This window comes from Phacochoerus africanus, chromosome 2, assembly GCF_016906955.1.
Source record: "Phacochoerus africanus isolate WHEZ1 chromosome 2, ROS_Pafr_v1, whole genome shotgun sequence".
NCBI classification, from domain to species: Eukaryota; Metazoa; Chordata; class Mammalia; order Artiodactyla; family Suidae; genus Phacochoerus; species Phacochoerus africanus.
Genome location: NC_062545.1, coordinates 263,518,628 through 263,539,554, shown reverse-complemented (window position 1 = coordinate 263,539,554; position 20,927 = coordinate 263,518,628). Strand labels below are relative to the sequence as shown.

Below are 20,927 nucleotides of genomic sequence, written 5' to 3'. Positions count from 1 at the left end.
AGCTGATGCTTTTCTAATTAGCACACTGGATGTTAGGAATTGTTTTGTTTTGTTTTGTTTTTTGCTTTTTGGGGCCACTCTTTCAACTTATGGACGTTCCCAGGCTAGGGGTTGAATCGGAGCTACAACTGCCGGCCTCCACGCCAGTTCCTTAACCCACTGAGTGGGGCTAGGGATCGAACCTGCATCCTCACGGATCCTAGTCAGGTTTCCTAACCGCTGAGCCATGAAGGGAACGCCCTTGTTTTGTTTTTTTATTGGGGAAACAAGTGACTTCTTTACTGTGATGAATGTTATACTTGGGCTGACAGTGCTGAAATCAAAATATTCATGACAGGGAGTTCCATATGCCAAACCTACGATATTTATGTTTATGCTATGTGGATACAATAAAGTAGCTCCTGTTCACTCCCCACTGTGGCATGAATTTGGTGTAGGGTCCCTTACCCTCCACCAGCCAGGAACTCTGGGTTCCAGGAGAACAGAGGACAGAACCCTGTCACTGTAACCCTGGTATCTGCTTCTGCAGGGGACCTTAACCTTTATTGTGCCATGGACTCTTTTGGCATCTGGGGGAGCCTATAGACCCCTTCTGGGAATGTTTTAAATGTGAAAAATAAGTGAATAAGATTATAGAGGGAATGACTTAAGTTGAACTATATTTATTAAAAAAATATTAGGAGTTCCCATAGTGGCTCAGTGGTTAACAAATCCGACCAGGAACCATGAAGTTGCCAGTTTGATCCCTGGTTCCATTCAGTGCGTTAAGGATCTGGAGTTGCCGTGAGCTGTGGTGTAGGTTGCAGATCTGGTGTTGCTGTGGCTGTGGTGTAGGCCAGCAGCTATAGTTCTGATTAGATCCCTAGCCTGGGGACCTCCATATGCTGTGGGTGTGGCCCTAGGAAAAGATAAAATATATATATATATATATATATATATATATATATATATATATGTATATTATTAGGGGTTCAATTTCAGCTGAACCAAACTGAGATGCTTCCTCATCTGTAAAGTGGGGGTAGTTCCAGTACTGACCTCTCAGAGCTTAGTGAGAACTGAATGAATGTCAAGTGCTTAGAACCCAGCCCAGCATTCAATAAATAGTAGCATTTGCTGCCTCTGTTTATTATTATCATCATCATAATATAAGGTACAGATTCCTGCTCTTCAGGAGCTCACAATGTGAAATTGGCTGTATGTAATTATATATAAGGGACTAAAAGTAGAAGTCAGAGTGCAGAACAAAAGTGTGACAGGAGGCCAAGGGGAGCTCAGAGGAAGTGAAATGGCTTCTGGCTGAAAGAGCAACATTGGGAAGATGGTAGACTTAACTAGGGAATATCTCACTCTGTGTGAGATGGGCAGTGTATCAGTCAGGATGGTGTAGGTTATGCTACAGTAACAAACAGCCCCTAAATCTTTGGGGCCAAACCCATAACGGTTTATGTCTTACTCTAATTAACATGAGCCCCATGGGTCAGCTAGGGGCTGTGCTCCTCATTCAAGGAGCCAGGCTGATGGAGCAGTTACGTCCTTGAATATACTTCATGGCACAGAGAAAGAGAGCCCTGGAGGGTCTTTGACCAGCAATTAAATACTTGGGCCAACTCACGTCTTATTGGTCAGACTAGTCACATGGCCCTACTCAACTGCAAGGGGACCAGGAAATGAAATCCTACTGTGAAGGTGGAGAGCAGGAAACATTTAGTAGAACAGTATCCTGAGTACCCCAGGCAGGCTGTTCCCTTCTGCACCTCGCATGCTAATCAGCTCTGCCAGCTGAGGCAACCAGGCTGGTGGTGCAGACAGAGCAGGCTGTAGGCTTTCCTTTGTGAGGGCTAGGAAACCACACCCAGAGAAGAAAAACCCCAGAGCCACTTCTTCTCCGCCCCAACTGCTAAGCAGAGGAACAAAAAGGTGCCCGAAACTGCCAGCCTCTCTAGGGGAATCAAAAGCAGAAGCTCATTGAAGAAGACAGCAGCCAGGAAAAGGGTAGGTGATATGTGCTGGGAGCTCCTGGTGCTAAACACTGGGGCGGGGGGGTGAAGGCAGAGGCAACAGGGTAGAATCGGAGTTTCCAAACCACATTCTTCATCACAGCCCATAGGATGCTTTGTAAGTGGAACACATATTTTAGGTGTTTTTTACTCCATTGCTGAACTATTTTATGTTTGAGAGGGATCTTCTTTTTGAATTGGATGCCTCACTTGTCTCTAGTAAACACACGATGCTCACCTTTTCCCAGTGGCATTTCTATGTCCCATCAGAGGTTTTCCTGGGCATTAATAAGAAAACTCTAGAAGAAGACTGTTGACTGCAGCCCTTCGCCCCGTCTCTAAGCTCTTGATTTCTGGTGCTGTGGTTAATAGGCGTCTCAGCCTAGAGAGATGCCAGATACCCGGGTACTAGCCCTGGCCTCTTCACCTCATCACCAAGTGGCCCTGGATAAGTTACTTCCCTGCCTTGGTGCCTCAGTTTTCTCATCTGGAAAGTGAGGCAGCTCAGAAGATTGGGGCCATGCTTGAGAGAGAGTGACCCTGGGTGGTAAGCATGTTCCTGTAGCCACACGGGCAAGGAGGCAGGTGAGCTTGCTCTCCGAGTCTTCCAGAAGTCCATGGAGCCCAGAGAGGGGCTGATTCATTGCTGTCACAGGACACTCACCTTGGCTCCAGGATGTAGAAGTGTTGCTGTCCGGGCTCAGCTTCCCACCAGGAAGGGCTCCACTTCCCACTAGCTTTGTGAGAAAGGCACAAAATAGGCTAATCCTTATTGACCTAGCAGCCTGAATGGTGCCTGGCACGTGGTAGGTGTCAACATTGGTGTTAAATTTTGGGGGGAAGGGGTCTTCTTTTGTCTTTTTAAGGCCACACCTGCAGCATATGGAGGTTCCCAGGCTAGGGGTCTTATTGGAGCTGTAGCCACTGGCCTATACCACAGCTATAGCAACTCGGGATCTGAGCCGCATCTGCAACCTACACCACAGCTCACAGGAACGCCAGATCCTTAAACCACTGAGCGAGGCCAAGGAAGGAATCCATGTCTTCATGGATGCTAGTTAGGTTTGCTAACCGCTGAGCCAGGATGGGAACTCCCTGGTGTTAAATATTTATTTAATGAATAAATAAACAAACACGTAATTCCCTTCAACTCTGAATCAGGCTCCCTGTGGGACAGGAAGGGGCTGAAGAAATTCTTGGCTGCACCCAAACCCAGCTTCCAGTCCCAGCTGAGCCTCCCTTGGGGAGTTACCAGACCCCTCCTCCTCCTCCTCCGCACGTGGAGACCCAGCCTGCCTCACGGGCTGCAGCACAGGCTCCAGCGGAAGGGGAAAGGCGGGATTTGTAAATGCCCCCTGCACAGGAAGGGCTGTTGTTTTGGGAACAGGGGAACATAGTGGACCCTGGAGATACAGAGCAGGTGGTGCCAGAGCCTGTGAGGTGGAGAGTTCTGGAATAATCACTATTGGGAATTGAGAAACTACCATCTATTGGGCACTTGCTGCAACATCGGGGGTCATGCCAAGCTTGATGTGCGTCATCTCACTGATGGTGAGTCACTGTTATTCTCATTTTACAGAGGAGAAAAAGCAAGTCCTAGAAGGTCCAGTGACTTGCCCAAAGTCACGCATTTAGTCAGTTCCCAGGCCTGTCTTGCTCAAGTGCAAGCTCTAATCTCTGGGCATACTGCCTCCTGTCACTGTGATGAGGTGGGAACAGTGCTTGTCTCTTAGGGACCAGCGATAATAATACAAGTTGCTTTTTTCCTAAGTACCTACCAGGAGCTTTACAGACTGTTCATCTTGTCAACAATTCAAGGAGTAAGGAATTATCATCCCTCTTTAGCAGATGAGTAAACTGAGGATCGGAATGTGAAGTGACTGAGCCAGGGCTTTGCAGCAAGAAAGTGGGGGGTGGGGGTGGGGCGCCACTGGCATTTGAACTGGGGCCTGGCTCTTTCCAAGAACAGGCAGAGGAGTTCCCATCGTGGCGCAGCAGAAACAAATCCGACTAGGACCCATGAGGTTGCGGGTTCGAGCCCTGGCCTGGCTCAGGGGGTTAAGGATCTGGCATTGCCGTGAGCTGTGGTATAGGTCGCAGACGTGGCTCGGATCTGGCGTTGCTGTTCTGTGGTGTAGACCGGCAGCTGTCGCTCCAATTAGACCCCTAGCCTGGGAACCTCCACATGCTGCTGATGCGGCCCTTAAAAAAAAAAAAAAAAAAAAAAAAGGCAAAAGACGAAGAACAGGCAGAGGAAAAGCCATCTCCATTGTGGGCTCAGTTAAGAGGTTTTGGGGTGGTGTTGTTGTTGTCTTTGTTATTTTTAGCTTTCCACTAGGAAGGAAATCTCTCATGATTAGAGATTAATTCTTGGAAGGTCTTTTATGCTCAAGTCAACTTGTTACAAGAAAAAAATCTAGTGAGGGGGGGAAAAAGCCCAAGACAAAACAACCTTAGGATTTTCCAGTAAATTCTTAGACTTTTAATTCCTCCCAGCCTACACAGGGAGGCAGGGGGAGCTGAGATGATCCCAGCAACAGGCACTGAAGGGGACAGGTTAGGGGAGGGGTGGCAGAAAGGCTTTTACCACCTCTTGTACCACAGGCAGTAGCAGGAAGGATGCTGGAGAGGGGGAGGCCACGGCACCGGCTGTTGGTAAACACAAGCTCTGAATCCTGGAGGGTCCAAGCCGAGAGGAGTCTTGAAGGGGACTTCATCGAATTCTATTTTATTGAACCGTTTTTACGTAGAGTGACAGGCAACATGATTTGTCCTCCACACCTGCACACCTTTGAAAGTGAAAGGAGGCACTAAAACATTGAGCCATAACAAGTATAAATCAGAACTGTTCTAGGGGAAGCACCTTGATTTTAGAGGCCCTGGGAAACTACCTGCACCAGGAGGGGTTGCTGTGACAAGGCCAAGCACAAATGGCAAAAATGGAAGGGTGGTAAAGCAAAATACAACAGGTGATGGGGCAGGGAGGAGCTGGGACTTCCTCCAGGGGACACCTGTGCAGCCCCACTCTGCCAGCCCCAGCCCACTGAACACAACTGCAGTAGCTGCGGTCTGCAGACAGCACGTGTCCCTCTCGCCAGACTCGGACCTGATAAATGCAGAGAGTGGCCCTTGCTGGTTCCTGGGCCTCCCTTTTTGGCTGAGGGACAGAGAGGCTTCTTTAGACCTTGACTCTCAGCTGTACTGATGGGAGCCAGGTAGAGCACACCTGTTGGCTGGGGAATCCTGGCTTCCTACCCTGCGTGCCCTTCCCCCACCTCTTGGTCTGGCCTCTGGAGCTTCCTCACGTGCTCTGAAGGCAGCTGCCATTATGCTCTGCTGGGGTCTTCCCCTAGAGTCTGTGGCCGGACATGAGGGGCGAGCCCGGAGAGCTGGCAGGCAACATGGTCAGAGACCCCGGCCCCACTTGTCATCCGATGGGGGCGGGAATCAACCAGGCACACGCAGGGAGTTGCCGGAGTTGGGAGGTACAGCTGGAAACGGGACCCCTCTGTGTTGCCACCCCTCTGTTTGCCAGACAGTCCCGCTCCTTGGGATTCTCAAACTGCAGCAACCTTGCCCAAGAAATTGTCCGTGGCCTTCCCTCTTCCAGGGGAAGCAGGGCCAGAGGTGGTCACGGGTGGAGCTGAGCTGAGAATTCAGATGGGGTTTCTCCCAGCAACAACTTTTGTTCTTGCTTCTCCTCCTGCCTCTTGGCCCTGCCCCTCGGATTTCAAGGCGGTGCCCATTAAGGAGGCCCCACTGCCCTCCGTGCTCCTTTCCCTCGGCACACAGCAGACCTGCCGACTCTTGCCTGCACGCTGGGCTGGCAGCTCCGAAATCAGGCTCCCCCTGGGCTGTCTCTCTGGGACAACATTGCTGAACTGACTTCTGCAGGTTCTTCAAACTCAGCACCTCTTGAGCAGAACTCACTGACTCCCCCTCCTCTCAACCCCGCCGCTCCTGTCAGTCAGCAGCGATGCCACCCACTGTCCTCCTTCAACCAGAAACCTGGGAACCAGCCCCATTCCCAGACCACCTGCAGACCTCATGCAGACACAGGTTCCTGGGCTGTGGGCCTGCTGCTCTGCATTTCTAACAAGCTCCCAGGTGATGCTGATGCTGCTGGCTCTTCAGTCCACACTTTGAGTCCCACCAAACTAGTCTCATTTCTGCCTCACTCCCTTCATCCCATTGTTCACTGTTATTCTTGCTGTTGTTATCACCATAGTTCATGTTTATTGAACATGCAGGTGCCAAGCACTGTACCAGGCATGTATTTTAGCCTACAAAGCTGTACGGAGCACCAGGGGCTGTAATAGACAGATGTTTCCATACAGGTACCAAACGCACAAAAATATCTGCCCACAGAGTTGACACTCTGGTAGAAGAAAAAATAAAATTGAAAGATAGATAACTACAAAAGGAAAGTAATTTAAAATCCAGGACAGTTTCTCCAAAGTAACACTGAAGCAGATTTTCAAAGACGTGACCCGGTAGTTCCTATTGTGGCGCAGCAGAAACGAATCCGATTAGTAACCTTGAGGTTGCGGGTTCGATCCCCAGCCTTGCTCAGTGGGTTAAGTATCTGGCGTTGCCATGAGCTGTAGTGTAGTTCGAAGATGCGGCTTTGGCATTGTTGTAGCTGTGGCGTGGGCTGGCAGCTACAGTTTCGATTCAACCCCTAGCCTGGGAACTTGCATATGCTGTGGGTGTGGCCCTAAAAAGCAAAAAAAAAAAAAAAAAGAAAGAAAGATAGATGTAACCCGATGTCTCAAGATGCCACTTCTTTTTTGTCTTCCAGCTCTACCTGTGGGGTTAGGTCTCTACTCTTTCCTCTGGACATTGGCCAGCAGCCTCCTGGCTGGGCTCCCTCATCCTTCAGCCAAGGAAGTCTTCTAAAAAGCAAATCGTGTAACTCTCTTTGCCTAGTGGCATTCAAGGATTCTCTAGTACCTTCAGGATGAAATGCCCATTTTTCAGGTGCAAGTTCAAGGTTCCTGATGATGAGATTCTGCACAGCTCTCCAGCTTCTCTGCCTCCTGGCCCCCTTCTCCCTCCTCGCTTCAGCTGCTCTGGATTGGAGCCTGTCACCTACCCACTTTATCCCCAGACTTGCCAACCCACCCATTCTGTCTCCTGCTCCTTTCAAAAAGGGGGAGAACTTTCAGCCTGTCTTGGTGGCACCCCCATCTCCCCCCCAAGAGATGCTCTTCAACCCCCATCCTCTTCCTCCTCTGAATCTTCAAACCCTCCTCTCCTCGGCTCTGTCTCATTAAGGGCTTTTCATTATCAGCAGTGTACTCAAGGGTATTTCCTTTTTGCTCCATGTGTCTCTAGCTGGCACCCTCCCTCCAGCCCTTCCCAAGGCAAACTGCTGGTGAGAGGTCCTTGCACGTCACTTTCTCACCTGACCTTCATTCCTTGACCCACTGCAAACTGGTGGCCAGCTCTGTGCTTCCATAGGTTCTTGGTTCCAGCTGCCCCAGGGCCCCCTCGTCTTTCACATCCTGCTCCTCTTGGGAGGAAGCTTACCCATTCATGGCTCTGTGATGCCCAGAGCTGAGTATTGACAGACCGGCAGCATCTCGGCAGGACATCCCACAGATGCCTGTCCCGGGGAGGCATTTCTCTTCTTCCTATAATCCTGGCCAAGTAGAGATGCTCTAAGATGTTTTCCTCTTTCTCAAGACCACCCCTACTTCCCCGCCTGCCTCCAAACTTTCGCTTTCAACTCCGTAATTATATGCAGCGTTTCCACCCTCACAGGTGGTTCTGCTAGTGTTTACAGGCTCCCAGCCAATAGGCATTTGGGTAATGGTCTCTAGTGGGTAGAATTGTGTCTTCCAAAAAAAAAATGGGTTCATGTCCGAATCCCCAGTGCTTATGAATATGAGTTTTTTTGGAAATAGATTCTTGTCAGATGACTCAAATTAAGATGAGGTCATGCTGGATTCGGGTGGGCTCCAATCCAGTGACTGTTGTCCTTCTAAAGAGAGGGAAATTTGGAGGCTGACACACACGGAGAACACTGTGTGATGATGCAGACGGTGTTGGGTTATGCTGCCCCAAGGAATGCCAAGGGTGGCTGGCAATCACCAGAAGCCAGGAGAGAAGCCTATAGAATTCCTTTTCATGACCTTCAGAAGGAACCAGCTCTGCTAACACCTTGACTTTGGACTTCTGGCCTCCAGAAGTATAAGAGGATAAACTTCTGCTGTGTTAAGCCTCCCACTTTGTAGTGCTTTATTACAGTAGCCCCAGCAAGTCCATCTGTCCATCTGTCACCAGCCTACTGATCCTCAAGACCTCCTCTCTACCAGACCCTGTGGTGAGGACCACCAGGGACCTGGACCTAAAGCAGACTTCCCTGCTGCCCTTGAGAATGTGCGTGCAGAGAGTGAGATGGACATATGTCCAGGAACCTGCGCTCTAGGCGCCGTGAAACCAGTAGGCCACACCAGGGCTGTGGGAATCCAAGAGAGAATCCACTTGTGCCAGGAAGCAGATCTTGGAGGAGGTGACCTTGCGCTCTGAAGGCTTCATGTTCATCAGCCAGGTTTGCAGAGCAAGTAACAACAGGCTCTTCACAGCCACTGAGCCCAGGTGGGTCCTGGGAATGTTCCACTTTGACTCCGTCAGTGCCCACACGGGGCGTGAGGCCCAAGGAGGGGAAAAATGTGCCTGTGGCCACGTGGCCTGTGGAACCGTGTCATTGGATTTATGTGGCACTTTCTTGGCCTTTCTTTTATCTGGTTATATTATTAGTATTAGACTTCGATTTTTTTGAAAAATGTTCTTCACTGCAAACCACTCCTTTCCACGGGCGCTTTGGAAAGAAATGCTTCTGGGGCTGAGCTGGGTGGGGGCGGACCCACCTGTCCTTATCTTCTCAGTTGCTTGAGTCCACACCTCAGCCTCACCATGAGCCCAGGCGGGGAAGGTTCCCTGTGGCCCTAGCAGATTCCAAGTCCCCTGACTCAGGAAGCTGTTTCCCTTCTCTCTGCTTGGCTGAGTTTCTTTGTCTTGGGGCCGGAATTGTGCTCCATTTCCTCTTTTCTGTCACCCTGGGGAGGGTTCAGGGGGGCTCGTGAGTGGGCTGGTGATTCTGTGGCATCCTGCCCCATCCCTACGCCCCGAAAGCCAAAGGTAGTTGGTTCATAAAATGACCCCCAGCACCTCCCAGGATGGACTGGGCCTGAGCCTGAGCAGAGGAGGATTTATAAATTCTGAAGTGTGGGGCTGCCTGCCTCCCCCGGCAGGTTAGTTTTTCAGCCTGTCTTCAGTGAGAAGGAAGAGAAGGGTGAGTGGCTGTGCAGACTGATATGCCAGATCCCTGGGAGGCAGGGGAAGCCCATCTGGAAAGGTCTGGTCACATCACCTCCTCCATGAAGCCTTCTGAGAGTCCCCCAGTCAGACTGCTGTAGGAGCCCAGTTCACAACTCTACCCTCAGACTCAGGCCCAGGCAGGATGGAGTGGAAATGGGAGGGACCTTGCACTTCGCAGATGAGAAAACAGACGCACAGAGAAGGGACAGACACGCCTACATACCCTAGGTTGGTGATAGCGGAGCAAGGGTTCAAACAATACTTTTAGCTTCTGGCACAAAACAGTTTCCCTTAAAAGAGGAGTCATCTATGGCCAGTATATCACATTCTGTAATCAAAGAAGGGTACTTCTTTTTTCATTTATTTATTTATGTCTTTTAAGGACCATACCCATGGCATATGGAGGTTCCCAGGCTAGGGGTTGAATTGGAGCTGTAGCTGCGGCCTACACCACAGCCACAGCCACAGCAACACCAGATCCAAGACGTGTCTGTGACCTACACCACAGCTGGTGGCAATACTGGATCCTTAACCCACTGAGCGAGGCCAGGGATCGAACCCAAGTCCTCATGGATACTAGTCAGATTCGTTTCTGCTAAGCCACAATGGGAAACCTGTTTTCTTTTTAAAATCTGATTTTGATCTGATTTGGCTAGTTTATCATAGTCCATCCTTACCTGGTCAAATTCACATACTTCTGCTGCCTGCCTGGCTCCTGCAGGCTTTCACTCAGCATTAATTCAGCAAATATCTACTGAACGTCTGATAGATGTCAAATACTGTTCCAGGTACCAGGAAAGCCCAGAAATGACCAAGACAGAAGACAAGTGCTCCCTCCCACCCCCCAAAGAGCTTGGGTTCTAGTGGAATCTGGTTCATGACCCTCTTCTTGTTCTGCCTCCGTTAGCATCCCCAGCTTGGTCTGGCTTCACCACCACCAGGGGTGTACGAGGCTGAGGTGGGACAGACTCACAGAAAGACCCCAAACTTGTCTTCCATTCCAGGGCTGCTGACTCAGACCATACGACTCTGTAAGTTTCTTCCCTGATCTTCAGTTCCCTTTCTTATAACTTGGGCTTGTAATATTTCTCCTACTTAGCCTCTATGTTATGTGGCTTTTGTGGATGGCAGTGGGCTCTAAACGGGGCATGGGTGTGACCTTGACGGAAGATGAGCTTATCACGTGTTCAAAAAGCAGTCCTGCTTTGAGGCAGGGAGCTGACTTACCTGACTTTGAGGTTCTCTCTGCTGAGGAAAGAGTGAGAACTTCTGTGGGGGGTTGGGGGCAAGGGTACTCCCTGGCACCTACTGCCCAATTGTGAATAAGGAGCAGGGGCCTCTTTCTCACCTCCATCTGGGGTCCTTGGCCTGAGGAAGGGGGGAGAGGGACCAAGAGAGGGTAGGAATAGAGAAGTTTCCTTGGGTGGGGAAATCCTCCAGCCTCCTGTGCTGGTGCTCAAGCGCAGGCTGTCATCAGTACCCGGACCTCGCCCTTCCGTGGGAGCGCCTCACATCTCCCCAGCTATCAAAAAAGCCAGCTTCTTTGTTCTCTAGGAAAAGTCTGACCTATAGAGCTTGAAGGACTGACATGAGCCCCAGAGAGGGACTTCCTGGTGTGCAGGAAGATGGCTGAGGCTCAGGATGGATGCTTGCAGAGGCAGGAGTGCTTCAGCATGGCTTTGGTGGAGTCTGTCCTGGAGTTACCTGGGGCAGAGGCAGATCTCAAGATGATTAGCAATGTACTGGCCTGGAAAGAGTCATCATGATTTCATTTCTCCAGCTCTTCTCAAGGAAATAGACTTATAGATGCAACCTCTCTTGGCTGCCGTTATGTATTATGTGGGCTTTTGCCAAGATCGTTTCAGCTCTGATACTCACAGGCGTGTGTGGGGGGCAGTACTTAACGGTAACGGAAACGTGGTGCCAGGAACCCTTCCCTCCGTACCTTTCCCCACCTGCAGGGTTACGTGGTCAAAATGACTATTTGATACACAAACGTAAACTCCAAGGAGCTGCAGCCTCGGATTAATAGAACAGCAGAGACGGACAATGATTGAGCACCTCAAGCACTTTTCCGGGCATGTCTCCTTAATTCTTGCAATATTGGGTAATACATATCTCTAGACACTTACCATGTGCCAGCTACCATCCAGCTGCTGTTGTTCCCATTGTACAGCCATAGAAACAGAGACACAGAGAGGTTAAGCACATTGCCCAGGATCGCATATGGGCAGGCCTGGGACTCGAACTCCGGCAGCCTGGGCCCAGAGTCCACATTCATAACCACGGTGCTCTAGGCCCCTCACCCACCCCGAGCGGTGGGGATTATAATTATCCTCACCACACGGAAGAGGAAACCAACTAAACTGCTCCATCACTCACAAGTGACAGCAAGAATGTCTTATACCTGCCCTAAACGTATTTAGGATTAAAAGTGACAGCTGCAACCTTTGTATCTGTAGCACTTTTTGCCAAGAACACTTAATCCTCCCTCTCCCACAGGGTGGGAATCCGGACCTTTGTGTTTCTCAGCTGGAAGGGGTCTGGGGCATGAAGCCGGGACCCTTCACACCTGGGCTGCAGCTGCTGAGCCGCAGCTCCAAGGCCCTGCACTCCTCTGAAGGGGACATGGCAGATGGACAGGCTCTGAATGCTGGCTCTCATCTGACAGGCCTATGGACTGTTAGGGCTGGAAGGGGCCTTGGGGAACATTGAGTGATGAGATTAGTCGGCCTGGCTGGGCTGGGAAACGTGCCAAACTCCTACCTGGATGGCCACTGGCCTCCTTTGATCAGCAGACCTGAGGCTCACTTGCTACAGTTCCCTGCCTCTCCATGAAGGAATGACCGGAAGTACATGCTTCCTTGTTTTGAGAGTCTGGGCATCAGGGTATGTCGGAGAAGGAGGAAGGTCATGTCGGATCCTCTGGAAGTTGAATTTTCTGCCTTCCAAGTTTGCATACTCTGTCGTGCTCTGATTCATGAGCCTGGAGCCTCTTAATTCCACGAACCTGTAGGGTGTTCCCCAGAGGCAGCTCAGGAGGAAGGGCAGCATCAGACCCACCAGCCGGCGACTTTGAGCAAGTCACAGAGGTTCCCAGTGCCTCCCTCCCTTCCCTGACCCGGGGCGGGTGAGCCTGAGGATCTGCTGAGTTAAAGGAGAGAGGCTGCTTTGTAAACTGGAAGGTGGCGACCATGATGGCTGCTTCCTTTTTGTTGTTGTTGTTGTTTTGTTTTTGTCTTTTTGCCTTTTCTAGGGCCGCTCCTGCAGCATATGGAGGTTCCCAGCAGGCTAGGGGTCACATCGGAGCTGTAGCTGCCAGCCTACACCAGAGCCACAGCAACGCGGGATCTGAGCCGCGTCTGCAACCTACACCACAGCTCACGGCAACACTGGATCCTTAACCCACTGAGCGAGGCCAGGGATTGAACCCTCAACCTCATGGTTCCTAGTCAGATTTGTTAACCACTGAGCCACGATGGGAACTCCTGGGTGCTTGCTTCTTGAAAGGACCAGTTTATCTTAGCCCAGTTCCTGAGCCTCCAAATGCTGTGAACTTTCCCTCCCAGTTGACCACAGTCCAGCTGCCTGCATCATTTAATGCGAAAGATCTTCCCTGAGTCCGTACTTAGGTGCTCTGTGGTGCTCGGTATTGGGGCGTTGAACCCAAGAGAAGGAAAATACAGGGTCTATCCATGACCCTGTGGCCCTGAGACCCTGTAGACTCAGGGGAAGTCAGAATTCCCAAGAGACTTATCAGACACAACTTAGATTTACAAGGAGATCCTGCTGAATAGCATTGAGAACTTTGTCCAGATACTCATGTTGCAACAGAAGAAAGAGTGGGGGAAAAATGTAATTGTAATGTATACATGTAGGAATAACCTGACCCCCTTGCTGTACAGTGGGAAAATAAAAAAAAAATTATTAAAAAAAAAAAAGAAAGAAAAAGAAAGTAATGGATAGAATGGTGGGAAAAAAAAAAAAAAAAGAATTCCCAAGAGAAGGCAGCTTCCAGCAGGAAGATTTCTGTGCATTTTTGTTTTTAACACACACACTGAAAGGGAATGTTTGTGAGGCATTTTCCCAAGGTGGACACACCTGTATAACCACTACCTGGCTCGAGAAACAACATGACAGGCCCCCCCCAGCAGCTCTCTGAGCCTCCCCTTCCCAGTCTCTACCACTCCCACTCTGACTTCTGGCACCACAGGTTGGTTTTGTCTTTTTTTTTTTTTTTTGTCTTTTTAGGGCTACACTTGCGGCATATGGAGGTTCCCAGGCTAGGGGTCCAATTGGAGCTGTGGCTGTTGGCCTACACCACAGCCACAGCAACGTGGGATCCAAGCCGCATCTGCGAACTACACCACAGCTCACAGCAACACCGGGTCCTTAACCCACCCAGCGAGGCCAGGGATCGAACTTGCATTCTCATAGATACTAGTCAGATTTGTTTCTGCTGAGCCACCACGGGAACTCCCTGGTTTTGTCTATTTTTGAACGTTAAATAAATGGAAGCATCCAGGGCTGCTTTGACTCAGGACCATGTGTGAGATTTACCCTGTTGATGTCAGCAGCTGTGGCTGGTTCCTTCTCACGGATGTGTGTGGACCCTCACCTGGACCACACCTGATCTGGCTGATGATGGGCCTTGGGGTTTTTCCAGCTTTTGGTCCCAGGTCACGTCTCTGTTTGAACTTAAATGCACTTGCTTTCAGGTATTAATCTGGGGCGAAATGACTGGAACATGAGGTGTGGTTGGTTCAGCTTTAGTAGATGCCAGCAGGGAGGATTTCAGTAGTTTATTAAGCGGATCTTGAAGACTGTGGTCAACTAGCTCATGCCCCAGAGGAGGGGGCGGTGAACTTCTTCCCCAGAACAGGAGTGAGAAGCTAAATTAGGCATCCATCCGCTGGAAGCTGAGGGGGCAGTTCTTGGCTCCTTTCTGTCAGGTTTCGGCCCCTTCTCCTTAGTCTGGGGTTTCTAGGCTCTACTCCCAGGAAGTGTCTGGGGCTACTTGGGAGGAATGGGTGGGGGGGCTTTGAGCCCCTACTTACTTCATTTCCCTCCTTCAGCCAAAGCCCCCTGTGTCCTCTGTTTTACGTAGTGGGGTTCTGAGAATGACTTCCTTTTTTTTTTTTTAAAGTTTTAGCTGTTGCGACATTTACAAATCCACTGCTGTGAGGTCTCTTCCAGCTAGGAAATTCTATTTTGGGAGCAGGAGGTGGGTGTGGGGAGGGTTAAGCATTATTCAGACAAAGAGTTGGGTTGGGCCTCAGTGACCTTTTGAAGTTCTTATAGCTTGGCTTGCCATGCAGGAGATCTCAGAACATTCTATAAAAATAGTGTTCAAACAGAACAACTTCTGAAGCCTAAAGGATGCGAACAAGAGGCTCGGAAGGTAGCATTTCAATGGGAGTTTTGAGGATGCTCTCCTTTAGCCACCCCTCTCCATTTTCTGCCCCCTCTTTTTAAATTCTCCATTGGCTGTCCCTGCTAGTTGTCACTTGGGGTGGTTTGGGTTCAGAATGGTTCTCATTTTCGCCGAGGAGTGGGTGATGTGGGCGGCCTGTGTATCTCTCCCAAGGGTGGTGGCTGTCCCTCCTCTACCACCAGGCCTAGTTTGGACCTGTAGTTTCGCTTAGTGAAGGAGGCCGGGCCGATCCTGGGCTGGAGAGAGACGTCTCTGCCTTGGCATGCAGCTCTGAGTCAACAGGCCTGATAAACAGCCCACTTCCCAGGGCGAGCAAGGAGGAACAAGGCCCCTGGCTGCTGCGGGATCTGTCTGCGCTCCTCTTCGTGAAACCGCTGTTTATTCTTTTGACAGGAGTTGGAACGCAGCACCTTCCCTTCCTCCCAGCCCTGCCTCCTTCTGCAGAGCAGAGCTCACTAGAACTTGTTTCACCTTTTACTCTGGGGGGAGAGAAGCAGAGGATGAGGTACGTGAAACGTTGAAATGATTTACCTCCGCCTTGCTGGGGTCACCGGGGAGGCGGGTATCATGAGCTGGCTGCAGCGTGGAGAGAGGAGCCCCCCTCTCCCCCTGACTTCTTGCTGCTCCCCCCAGTCGTTCTGAAAGAAGACAAAGTCCTCCAGTCCCCGGCATCGGATCTAGGAGTGGGAGCTGGCAGGATGCTGGCTCAGTCACTGTTGGTTCTGCTTTCGTTGGCTGCCCGGCAGGACCTCACGGGGCGTGGCTACAGCCTGGGGTTCTCTGTGCGGGCCACACAGTGCCAATGTGGGGCCAGGAGGACAAGTCTCAGGCCCTGGACCTGTGCTGGGAGTGGACATAGCGCCCTCTCAGGGCAGCACCGATCCTTCATGTACCTCGCCCTATTTCTCTTGGAAAAACTCTTGCACCATGATTTCTGAGCCAGGCAGCAAGGAGAAGCTGGCTGGATCCAGGCTTCAGATTTCTTGAAGGGGATTCAAGAAAGGGGCCTACAAGATGTCCCTCCGAGAACAGGTCTGTGATGGCTGGAGCGACAGCTGGTCGTATGTTTAGTCTGAGGCTTGTCTCTTAGCTTCCTGCGTCTGTGTTTGCTTTGACCCTTATAATGAAAAACATAACTGGAAACAGCCTTCCGTGCACTACTCCCCCCCCACCGCTGCCCCCCGAATTATACCATGTTTCTTCCAACAGGGAGCATTTCCCTGTAATGCAAGCCAATTTAAAGAGGTTTTAGATAAAGCAGGACTCTCCCTCCTTCCCCCCAGCACCATCCCCCGGCCAAGAGCTGGGCCTGGGAGGCAGAGGGTCTGCTTTTCAAACTCAGCGCCCCCCTTGTGGGGGAGCCCAGCGATCTCAGCTTTTGCTAAAGCTCGGTCTCCTCAGCTAAAGAGCCCCCGCACTGACCATGATGAGGGGTGAATAGGATGGCGTGCATGGGGAAGGCTCACACCAGGCACACAGGAGGCTCCTGGAAATGGCAGAGGAGTTGAGCCAATGCTCGCCAGCTGGGCCGAGGAGAAGCTGGCCCCTGCTGAGTCTAGCCCATGATTGGCTAGCTTTGGGTCAATTGATAAGTGATCATCGTGAAAGGCAAAATGAGAGGATGTGCCAGAGATCCCTGGGTGATTAGTCCATGTGAGTCTTCATGTTTACTGAGAATAGTTAAAAGGGTGGGCCCTGGAGGCCAGCTCTCTGGACCTGAATCTCAGCTCCATCACTTTCTGCTGTGTGACACACTGGGCAAGTCACTTCACCTTTCTGAGCTTCCATTTGCATGTCTATAAAGTGGAGATAACACTAGAATGACTTCACAGGACATTGTGAGACTTATCTGAGAAACCTCTGGTAAAGCGTTTAGCCTGAGGCCTGGTCTGCTTCAGCTGGGGGGCATCCAAGTGCTGCAGGAAGCTTATTCAATATCGAGGGCCTGCTTTAAGAAAAGGGAACACAAATTTGCAGACAAATGATTTGGCTGGGGATTGAATGCAGTCGTCTTTGGGTATCCACAGGGGATTGGTTCCAGGACCCCACAGATACCCAGATCCCAGGACGTTCAAGTCCTTTACACAAAAGGGCATCGTATTTGCACATAACCCACAGCCTCCCATATATTTTATTTATTTATTTTTTGGCGGTGCCCATGGCATACAGAAGTTCATGGGCCAGGGATCAAACCCTTGCCGCAGCAGTGACAACACTGGATCCTTAACCAGCTAGCCCACGGAGGAACTCCCCTCCCATATACTTTAAATCACCTTGCAATTACTTATAATTCCTAATACAATGTAAATGCCACGCAAATAGTTGCCTGTATGCAGCAAATTTAAGTTTTGCTTTTTGGAACTTTCTGGAATGTGATGTTTTTGAGTATTTTCCATCTGTGGTTAGTTGAATTTGTGGATGTAAGATCCATGGATACGGAAGGCTGACTGCATTTAGAATATGAGGTGCCATCCCAGCAGCTAACACAGACTGACCAATACTCTAAATAGGACCAAATCCAGAAAACAACCATAACACGTGAAAATAATATAAAAATAATTAGTATTACTCAGCTGTCTGATGTACCTCTCATAGTTTGGCTGCATACTTTGAACTATCTCTTTATCTGATGATTTTTGTAGTATCATTTTTATTTCTTTTTCTCTTTTTAGGACCACACCCACGGCATATGGAGGTTCCCAGGCTAGGGGTCTAATCGGACCTGTAGCTGCCAGCCTACGCCACAGCCATAGCAACGCCAGATCTGAGCTGCGTCTGTGACCTACCCCATAGATCACAGCAACCCCGGCTCCTTAACCCACTGAGCGAGGCTAGGGATTGAACTCGCAACCTCATGGTTCCTAGTTGGATTTGTTTCCACTGTGCCATGACGGGAACTCCTGTAGTATCATTTTTAAGAGAGACAGAAAGGAAGACAAATCAGTTCTGCCTCTAGCATGGTTAATCAGTGGTTGCTTTTTATTCCTGGGAGTTTTGAGAAGCTTCTTTCAGCTTCATAACTTATTATTAGTGCTGTCAGTCTTTTGGCAGTTTCTTCTTATTCTTTTTTTTTTTCTGAGGGTGCACATTTTGGTTTTATTTCAACTGATTATTGTGTAGAGGAGTATAAGATAACATTTCTTTAAAAACCATCAACACAAACCCATCACTCGTGATTCAATTGTTTAGGAGAGGAGGGAACTCCGCTTCGTATACCAAATACAATCTGCTCTCAGTGCAGTGTGCAGTCCCCGGCAAGGCCCTCTCCTCGCACTCACACAGCTCTTGTCTCCAGCGGCTTCCTTCCCATGTCTTGGCTAGGCTGGGCTTTCTTAGTAACCCCAAAGGCAGAGAATCAAATTCACAGATTTTTTTTTTTTTCTGGATATTTAGATCTTGTATGTTAAGTCACACTATTTATAAGGCTCAGAGATACATTTAAACTCTGACTAGGGCTTCTTATAAAAGTGATATCTGGAAAGAAAGTCTGGCTTTAACAGAGTAAGGGTCAGAGCCCCCCTTTTCCCATTAATGACCCCAGGAATGCTCTGGAAGACTGAAGTGGAGGCAAAGAAGGACTTGAATTTGCATGACCTGATCTTGAATCCAGGCTAAATTTTTCCTGGCTGTGCGCCTTTAGGTGGGTCATTTACCTCCCCTAAGTCTCAGGTGACTCACTTCTTCATCATCTATTCTTTTACTGAGGCAGAGAGGTCCCTCTACCACCAGGTTGAATGAGCTCAGTGACCTCTGAAAACTCCAAAGTGCTGCACAGATCAAGGTGGTATGAGGTAGAAGAGGAGGGGAAAAAGGAATGAGTAGGATCAAAGAAAGAAGGGGTGAAAAGAAGCAGAGTGGAGAGACGGAGCCAACACAAGGATCTGGGTACCACTTCTGGATTAGGGTCAGGGCTTAGACGATGACATTGCTGGTTGGGTCTTCTTCACTACACAGAGAATAGAGCTGACCATTAGACTTGGCCTGGAGCCAGTCATTGTGAAAGAAATCAATATTCAGATTATCACGACAACTACCATTTGTGTAATTTTAATTCACAGGATCACTTTTTTTTTCTGTTTCTTTATTTTTTTACATTCTTTTCTTTATTACTTAATGAATTTTACTACATTTATAGATGTACAACAGTCATCCCAATGCAGTTTTATAGCATGATCATCCCAAAACCCCAGTGCATCCCCCCACCCCTCAACCTGTCTCATTTGGAAAGCATACGTTTTTCAAAGTCTCTGAGTCAGTATCTGTTCTGCAAAGAAGTTCATTGTGTCCTTTTTTCAGATTCCACATGTAAGTGATGGCGTTTGATGTTGGTGTCTCATTGTCTGACTGACTTCACTTAGCATGATAATTTCTAGGTCCATCCCTGTTGCTAAAAATGCCGTTATTTCTTTCCTTTTAATGGCTGAGTAATACACAGGATCACTTTTAAAGCCTCTAAATCTTCATCTTATCTCTGCATAGGAGACAGGTTCCTGAAGGGGCTCCCAGCCTGACCCTGGAACAGGTCATATCTTTACATTTCCTTAGGCCACAGAAAACTAGAACCAAGTGGTGTGTTTGAACTCACCAGCCTTCAGAAGCACAGACGGGAAGTGGGGCTGATTGACTGTATCAGGCCAGTTCTGGGTCTCGAGGCAGAAACCAGAGTGCTTGGGACAGACTGCTCCAGTCTGGCCTTTCAGCGTGCCACCCAGGAAGTTGTCCGTGTAAAACTGGATCCCAGGCTGGGTGGTATACACTTCCAGTACCCTCCCGCTTCCAGCATGATGGACCCGTGCACGAAATTGCTTTTCTTTAGATCCCTTCAGATGGAACCTGTGGTCAAAGCCATTGATGTGGAACTCCTGCAGGTGTTTTCCAAGCTCCGCTGGTTTCCTCAGATCAAATGCAGCTCCTTGCATTGGAGCAACTTCTCCTGTAGGGATTAGGTTTTCATCTGCAGGCAAAAAAGCATCAGCTTCTATAGTGACTTCATGGTCATATATATTCGGGGAACCCTGGCCCACGAGGTTGAAATAAGAATGGCTGGTCAGATTGACTGGGGCGGTCCGACTGGCCTGTGCTTGAGAGTTGACCACGAGCTCCCTGCCATCTAGCGTGTATGTCACCCAGACTTTTAACTCTCCAGGGTCGCCTTCCTCACCATCTGGACTGACCCTCGAGAACTTGATGCCATTTGAGAGCACCCAAGGGGTCCAGAGGACCTTATCAAATCCTCTGACTCCTCCGTGCAGGCTATTGGCCAGCTTATACTCCTTCCCATCCAATGTGATGTTCCTTTGGCAATTTGCTTTGCCACCCTGCCAACCACTGCTCCAAAGTAGGGATGCTTTTGGAGGTACCCTTCCAATTCAGCAAAGCCAAGCACCACGTCTGAGGCTCTGCCTTGCCTGTCTTTGACCTCCAGGGCCGTGATGGTGCAGCCCGAGGAGATGATGTCCACTCCCAGCTGGTCTGATTGCAGCTGGAACTTTTCCATGGTCCCTGCCCCCAAGGGGAGGTCTCCAAACACAGATCTTGTAACTGAAACCATGGGGAAAGCTTGGGGTGTGTAGGTGCTCCAGGTCCTTCAAACGCCCCATCTTTTGGCAGTTTCTTGCTCAGGTGGGTCCAGCCAGAGTCCTGGAGAATTCAGCTCTTTGATCCTGGCTGGGGTGGGGGCTGCGCCACCAGGTGATTGTGAGGTCTGGATCGTGACCCATGAGCAGGGAGCCAAGTAGCATCGTGTTCAGCTCCTTCTCCTTGGGATCAAAGTGAGAGGTCCCAAGGAGCTCAGCAAGGTCTACCTGGATGGGTCAGGTTGCTCCTAGGACCCAGGTAGGTGCGGGGAGCAGGGTCAGTACCTGGGCTCCACCTGCAGCCCCAGGACAGGCACCCAGGCTGCAACGATTCCCCCAGGCAGGGGCAGCACCTCACCTGGAGGAAGCATTTGGGCCTTGCCCTCTCCACACCCGAGGCTTGCCTGGGGGCCTGACCCGGAGGCTTCTGGGTGAAGTGGCCTGAGGGCTCAACACATTTTGGTGGGCAATCCCATCTCTTTTTTTATTTTTATTTTTTATTTTTTTTTTATTTTTTGCTTTTTAGGGCCTCACCCGCTGCATATAGAAGTTCCCTGGCTAGGGGTCAAATCGGAGCTACAGCTGCCAGCC

The 20,927-nt window shown here is 49.9% G+C and overlaps 1 protein-coding gene and 1 pseudogene across 5 annotated transcripts in view; one reads left to right on the top strand and one right to left on the bottom strand.

The window, feature by feature from the left end:
- Positions 1 to 20,927, top strand: part of GGTA1 (glycoprotein alpha-galactosyltransferase 1 (inactive)) — a 74,382-nt gene that overhangs the window by 21,742 nt on the left and 31,713 nt on the right. For 3 of the 5 annotated variants that reach the window (XM_047768316.1, XM_047768314.1, XM_047768311.1), the window contains exon 2: positions 15,154 to 15,265. The exons of the other annotated variants lie outside the window; for them this stretch is intronic. The gene's annotated coding sequence lies outside the window, so the exon portion shown is untranslated. The remainder of the gene's footprint in view (positions 1 to 15,153; positions 15,266 to 20,927) is intronic. 5 annotated transcript variants of the gene reach the window in all.
- On the bottom strand, positions 19,142 to 20,812 carry LOC125120310 (galactose mutarotase-like; annotated as a pseudogene).